General features: G+C 43.4%; 2 long non-coding RNA genes and 1 pseudogene across 2 annotated transcripts in view; 1 reads left to right on the top strand and 2 right to left on the bottom strand.

Annotated features, from left to right (window-relative positions):
* LOC139024668 (uncharacterized) overlaps positions 1–1,879 on the bottom strand; it is a 3,324-nt gene extending 1,445 nt beyond the window's left edge. The window contains exons 1-2 of the long non-coding RNA XR_011475997.1: positions 1,805–1,879; positions 1,665–1,743 (exon numbers count right to left, since the gene is read on the bottom strand). This is a non-coding gene — a long non-coding RNA (uncharacterized lncRNA). The remainder of the gene's footprint in view (positions 1–1,664; positions 1,744–1,804) is intronic.
* LOC139024669 (uncharacterized) lies at positions 456–995 on the bottom strand. Its single transcript, XR_011475998.1, has 3 exons — positions 923–995; positions 592–710; positions 456–507 (listed from the first exon to the last, which is right to left on the bottom strand). It is a non-coding gene; the product is annotated as an uncharacterized lncRNA (long non-coding RNA).
* A 3,887-nt stretch (positions 1,880–5,766) lies between the features above and the next one.
* Positions 5,767–7,555, top strand: part of LOC112071919 (perforin-1-like) — a 25,989-nt pseudogene continuing 24,200 nt past the window's right edge.

The following is a 7,555-nucleotide window of genomic DNA, read 5'->3' as shown; positions in this document are numbered from 1 at the left end:
TTATTAACATGTTGCAGTGTCTGTGTGTTTGTTAACATGTTGGCATGTGTGTATGTTTGTTAATAACATTTGTTGCAGTTTGTGTATGTGTTAACATGTTGCAGTGTAAGTGTTATATAACATGTTGTGTGTTAACATGTGTAGAGTACATAGAGCAGATGCAGTCAGGAGAGGAGGAGTTTGAGGCTCTGGCCTCTCAGTTCAGCGACTGCAGCTCCGCACGCAACGGAGGAGACCTGGGACTGTTCGGCAGGTAACACACACACACTCGTCAATGGAAATATACTATACACACACACACGGTCAAATGGAAAATGTACTATACACACACACACACGGTCATATGGAAAATGTACTATACAACACACACCACACACACGGTCAAATGGAAAATATACTATACACACACACACGTCAAATGGAAAATGTACTATCACACACACACACACCACTCGGTCAAATGGAAAATATTACTATACACACACACACGGTCAAATGGAAAATGTACTATACACACACACACACACGGTCAAATGGAAAATTACTATCCACCAACACACACGGTCAAATGGAAAATAACTATACACACACACACACACACACACACACACGGTCAAATGGAAAATATACTATACAACACACACACACACGGTCAAATGGAAAATATACTATCCACACACACACACACACACGGTCAAATGGAAAATATACTATCACCACACAACACAAACACGGTCAAATGGAAAATATACTATCACACACACACACACACACACGCGTAAAATGAAAATATACTATCCACACACACACCACACGGTCAAATGGAAATATACTATATACACACACACACACACACGGTCAAATGAAAATATACTATAACACACACACACAACACACGGTCAAATGGAAATATACTATATACACACACACACACACACGGTCAAATGGAAAATATACTATATACACACACACACACACACGGTCAAATGGAAAATAACTATATACACACACACACACACGGTCAAATGGAAATATTACTATACACACACACACACGGTCAAATGGAAAAATTACTATACACACACACAACACACACACACACACACACACACACACACGGTCAAAGGAAAATATACTATCCAGTCTCACACACAAGCATGCAATCACAGACCGGCACCAAGTCATGTTTTCCAGGTATTTTCTTTTTTAGTTGTGATAGAAGAGTTTGGTGTTTCAGGTCAGATGCAGAAGCCGTTTGAGGATGCGTCCTTTGCTCTGAAGGTGGGAGACATGAGTGGTCCGGTGTTCACCGATTCTGGAGTTCACGTCATCCTCCGCACGGGATAGAGACAAGCTCTGACCCCTTGAATACCCCATCCCCTGAAACCCCCATCTCTCCCCCTGAATACCCCCATCTCCCCTGAATACCCCCATCTCCCCCTGAATACCCCCATCTCCCCCTGAATACCCCCCATCTCCCCCTGAATACCCCCTGAGATACCCCCATCTCCCCCTGAATACCCCCATCTCCCCCTGAATACCCCATCTCCCCTGAATACCCCCTGAATACCCCATCTCCCCTGAATACCCCCTGAATACCCCATCTCCCCCTGAATACCCCCATCTCCCCTGGATACCCCCGTCCCTCCTGAATACCCCGTCACCTCCTGAATACCCCCATCTCCTCCTGAATACCCCCGTCTCCTCCTGAATACCCCCATCTCCTCCTGATACCCCCGTCACCTCCTGAATACCCCCATCTCCCCCTGAATACCCCCTGAATACCCCCATCTCCCCTGAATACCCCCTGAATACCCCCATCTCCCCCTGAATACCCCCATCTCCCCCTGAATACCCCCGTCACCTCCTGAATACCCCCATCTCCTCTGAATACCCCCTCCACCCTCCTACCTCCCACCCCTCTTGTCCTCCCTACTCCCTTAGAAGCCATCCCTTCCACCTCAAATACCCCCCACCCCACCCACCGTTCTGTCTATATGCAACTTTACACCATCAACACCCCTTATCCCTTGTACCTGTTGCCATGGCTACATCGTTGTGTGTGTGTGAAAATAAGAGCCCTGTAGGTACTGATTGACTGACTGAGCGAACGAGTGTGTGTGTGTGTGTGTTCACATGGACCATTACCCTCCACCCCCTACTTTATAGTGTCCCCTCTCGTTTGCCAAGGCATTATTTCTCAATGATAACATGTCAGATGGTTTGTGGTAGACCAGTGGTCCATACTCTCATAGGAGACCGACATGTAGAAGGCTGACTCGTGGGATTATTTAAACGGCTACCAACATCCTTAGGTGGTAAAATAGTCAGGGCACAGTCCACTGTCTGCCATGTTTGTAGTCTCCACCCCATTCCATTTACTGCTTCACTGTTTCTCCTATGTTCCAGGGAACTACAATACCCAGTATGCATGTGGGGAAGGGTTTTTGTAAGCTTGAATCTGCTAAGAGGCACTTCATATGATCTGTTCATCTCCCACCATTAAAGGACTCTTATTTTGTAAACCTGTCTCTGGACTGTTATTTTGTTGGGTGTCTGTCTGATGCTGCTACTGTGTGTTCAGTTCAATAAACGTTGCAGGACAGTTAATAAACGTTGCGTGACAGTTCAATAAACGTTGCAGGACAGGTTAATAAACGTTGCAGGACAGTTAATAAACGTTGCAGGACAGTTAATAAACGTTGCAGGACAGTTCAATAAACGTTGCAGGACAGTTCAATAAACGTTGCAGGACAGTTTAATAAACGTTGCAGGACAGTTAATAAACGTTGCAGGACAGTTAATAAACGTTGCATGACAGTTCAATAAACGTTGCATAACAGTTCATAAACGTTGCGTGACAGTTTGTATTTAATGACCCATTTCCCTAAACACTGATCACCGTCCGTTTAATGGCCTTTGAGATACAGTATGTTTGCTGCATTTGTGTTAGTGTGGTGAGGTGTGACTGGCAGTATGGTGGTGAGGTGTGACCTGGTCAGTATGGGTGGTGAGGTGTGACCTGGTCAGTATGGGGTGAGGTGTGACCTGGTCAGTATGGTGTGAGTGGACTGATCATATGGGTGGTGAGGTGTGACCTGATCAATATGGGTGGTGAGGTGTGACCTGATCAATATGGGTGGTGAGGTGTGACCTGGTCAATATGGGTGGTGAGGTGTGACCTGATCAATATGGGTGGTGAGGTGTGACCTGATCAATATGGGTGGTGAGGTGTGATCTGATCAATATGGGTGGTGAGGTTGATCTGATCAATGGGTGGTGAGGTGTGACCTGAGTCAATATGGGTGGTGAGGTGTGACCTGATCAATATGGGTGGTGAGGTGTGACCTGGTCAATTTGGGTGGTGAGGTGTGACCTGTCAATATGGGTGGTGAGGTGTGACCTGATCAATATGGTGGTGAGGTGTGACCTGGTCAATATGGGTGGTGAGGTGTGACCTGGTCAATATGGGTGGTGAGGTGTGACCTGGTCAATTGTGGTGAGTGTGACCTGATCAATATGGGGGTGAAATGTGACCTGATCAATAGGGTGAAATGTGACCTGATCAATATGGGGGTAAATGTGACCTGATCAATATGGGGGTGAAATGTGACCTGATCAATATGGGTGGTGAGTGTGTGACCTGGTCAGTATGGGTGGTGAGGTGTACCTGATCAATATGGGTGGTGAGGTGTGACCTGGTCAATATGGGTGGTGAGGTGTGACCTGATCAATATGGGTGGTGAGGTGTGACTGATCAATATGGGTGGTGAAATGTGACCTGGTCAGTATGGGTGGTGAGGTGTGACCTGATCAATATGGGGGGTGAGATGTGACCTGATCAATATGGGGGGTTAGGTGGGACCTGGTTAATATGGGTGGTGAGGTGTGACCTGGTTAATATGGGTGGTGAGGTGTGACCTGATCAATATGGGGGGTGAGGTGGACCTGATAATATGGTGGTGAGGTGTGACCTGATCAATATGGGTGGTGAGGTGGGTCCTGGTTAATATGGGTGTGAGGTGTGACCTGATAATATGGGTGGTGAGGTGTGACCTGATCAATATGGGTGGTGAGGTGTGACCTGGTTAATATGGGTGGTGAGGTGTTGACCTGATTAATATGGGTGGTGAGGTGTGACCTTGAATTCATATGGGTGGTGAGGTGTGACCTGATCAATATGGGTGGTGAGTGTGACCTGTTATATGGGTGGTGAGGTGTACCTGATAATATGGGGGAGGGGGTGAGGTGTGACCTGGTTAATATGGGGGGGTGACCTGGTTAATATGGGGGGGGGGTGTGACCTGGTTGATATGGGTGGTGAGGTGTGACCTGGTTAATATGGGGGGTGAGGTGTGACCTGGTTAATATGGGGGGTGACCTGGTTAATATGGGGGGGGTGTGACCTGGTTAATATGGGTGTCATCATTTGAAATCACTAAACGTGTGCAGCACACTGTACAGTGCYTTCAGAAAGTATTCAGACCCCTTGATGTTTCMCCACATTATGTTGTTACAGCCTGGRTTACATTGAGATTKTGTCACTTGCCAACACACAATAACCCATAATGTCAAAGTGGAATACTGTTTTTTGAAAWGTTTGACTTTTTWWAAATGAAAAGCTGAAATGTTTTGAATCAAAATTTCAACCCTTTTGTTATGGTAAGCYTAAATACGTTCAGGAGTACACATTTGCATATCAAGTCACATAATAGGTTGCATGGACTCACTCTGTGTTCAATAATAGTGGTTTATATGATTTTKTAATGACTACCTCATCTCTGCACCCCATACATACAAATATCAGTAATGAGCAGTACATTTCAAACACAGATTCAACCACAAACACCAGGGGGAGATAGATGTGTGGGGGGGAGCAGGCATTGAATATCCCTTTGAGCAGGGTGAAGTTATTAATTACACTTTGGATGGTGTATCAATACATCCAGTCACTACAAAGATACTGGTGTCCTTGACTCAGTTGCCGGAGAGGAAGGAAACTGTTCAGGGATGTCACAATGAGACCAATGGTGACTTTAAAACAGAGTTTATTGGCTGTAATATGAGAACTGAGGATGTCTCAACAACATTGTAGTTACTCCACAATATTATCCTAAATAACAGAGGGAAAAGAAGGAAGCACTTAAGTAAAGTGGCAAAGAAATTCACGTTAGGTTGTGTTGGATTTGGGGCAAATCCAACACATCACTGAGTACCACTCTTCATATTTTCAAGCATGGTGGTGGCCGCATCATGTTATGGGTATACTTGTCATCGGCAAGGACTAGGACGTTTTTGTAGGATAAAAATAAACTGAATAGAGCTAAGCACAGGCAAAATCCTAGAGGAAAACCTAGTTCAGTCTGCTTTCCAACAGACACTGGGAGACAAATTCACCTTTAAGCAGGACAATAACATAAACTCTCAGAGACTTAACCAGAAAGACTCAGCTATAATCGCTGACAAAGGTGTTTCTATCGCGTTGAATACTTATGTAGATGAGCTATTTCTGTATTTAATTTCAATAAATTTGCCAACAGTTCTAAAAACATGTTTTCACTTTGTTGTTATTGTGTGTACATGGGAGAGGGAAAAAAACTCTTGAATTCATTTTGAATTCAGGCTGTAACACAACAACATGTGGAATAAGTCAAAGGTTATGAATAGTTCCTGAAGGCCCTGTACAGCAGCCCCAGTTAGATCAGGCTTCTCAACCGTGTTTATAGAGATTTGACAATTGATTTAATGTGACCTCAGGAAGATTAAATGTGTATGCGGGTTCATTTGCTATTCTGCTCCTATCACCTGACCAAGAAGGGTCTTGATTCATATGAGGCAGGTGAGCATCAGATGCATTCAACATCATCCCTCAGCATGAAATAAAACAACATCATCCCTCAGCATGAAATAGAACAACATCATCCCTCATCATGAAATAGAACATCATCATCCCTCATCATGAAATAGAACAACATCATCCCTCATCATGAAATAGAACAACATCATCCCTCATCATGAAATAGAACAACATCATCCCTCTCCCTGCATCAATGAAATAGGAACAAATCGTCCTCATCATGAAATAGAAAACATCGTCCCTCATCAATGAAATAGAACAACATCCCTCATGATGAATAGAACACACATCATCCCTCATCATGAAATAGAAATCAATCCCTCATCATGAATAGAACAACATCATCCCTCATCATGAAAAAGAACATATCATCCTCATCATGAATAGAACATCATCCCTCATCATGAAATAGAAACAACATCATCCTCATTTCATAAAATAGAACAACATCATCCCTCATCATGAAATAGAACATCATCCTCATCATGAAATAGAACAACATCATCCCTCATCCATGAAATAGAACAACATCATCCTCATCATGAAATAGAACAATCATCCCTCACATGAAATAGAACATCATCATCCCTCATCATGAAATAGAACAACATCATCCCTCATCATGAAATAGAACACATCATCCCTCATCAATGAATAGAACTCATCATCCTCATCATGAAATAGAACAACACCATCCCTCATCATAAATAGAACATCATCATCCTCATCATGAAATAGAACATCATCATCCCTCATCATGAAATAGAAACATTATCCCTCATCATGAAATAGAACATCATCTCTCATCATGAAATAGAACAACAATCATCCCTCATCGTGAAATAGAACAACATCATCCCTCATCATGAAATAGAACAACATCATCCCTCGTCATGAAATAGAACATATCCTCATCATGAAATAGGACAACATCATCCCTCATCATGAATAGAACACATCATCCCTCATCATGAAATAGAACAACATCATCCCTCATCATGAAATAGAACAACATCATCCCTCATCATGAAATAGAACAACATCACCCTCATCATGAAATAAAACATATCTCATCATGAAATAGAACAACATCATCCTCATCATGAAATAGAACAACATCATCCTCATCATGAAATAGAACAACATCATCCCTCATCATGAAATAGAACAACATCATCCCTCATCATGAAATAGAACAACATCATCCTCATCATGAATAGAACAACATCATCCCTCATCATGAAATAGAACAACAGATCCCTCAACAAGTTCTGGCAGGTCTGTATCTAACCGGAGATTGTGCAAAGTGTGTTTGACCAGGTGAGTGATGTAGCACCATAGATCAGTATTTCTTAACTCCTGTCCTCTTGTACCCTCCCAACAGTACACATTATAAGTATAGCCCCAGATAAGCACACCTGAATCAACTTGTCAAAAAATCATCAATCCCCATATGAGTTGAATGAGTGTGTTTGTCTGGGACCATAACAAAAACATGGATTTGTTTTTGCCAATCCTCCTCCTCCTCCCTCCCTCCTCCTCCCTCCCTCCCTTCTTCAGTCCATTATTTATATTTCTCACACCCTTTCTTGTGTTGTTGTTGTTGTGTTTCCAGAGGCCTCTCAGTTCAGCGACTGCAGCTCTGCACGCAACGGTAGGGAACGTTGTTCAACAGAGGAACACACACAAACTGCAAGG

This window comes from Salvelinus sp. IW2-2015, unplaced genomic scaffold (genome assembly GCF_002910315.2).
Source record: "Salvelinus sp. IW2-2015 unplaced genomic scaffold, ASM291031v2 Un_scaffold1768, whole genome shotgun sequence".
NCBI lineage: Eukaryota > Metazoa > Chordata > Actinopteri > Salmoniformes > Salmonidae > Salvelinus > Salvelinus sp. IW2-2015.
The sequence above is the reverse complement of the archived record's forward strand: the minus strand, read 5'-3'. Positions and strand labels throughout refer to the sequence as shown.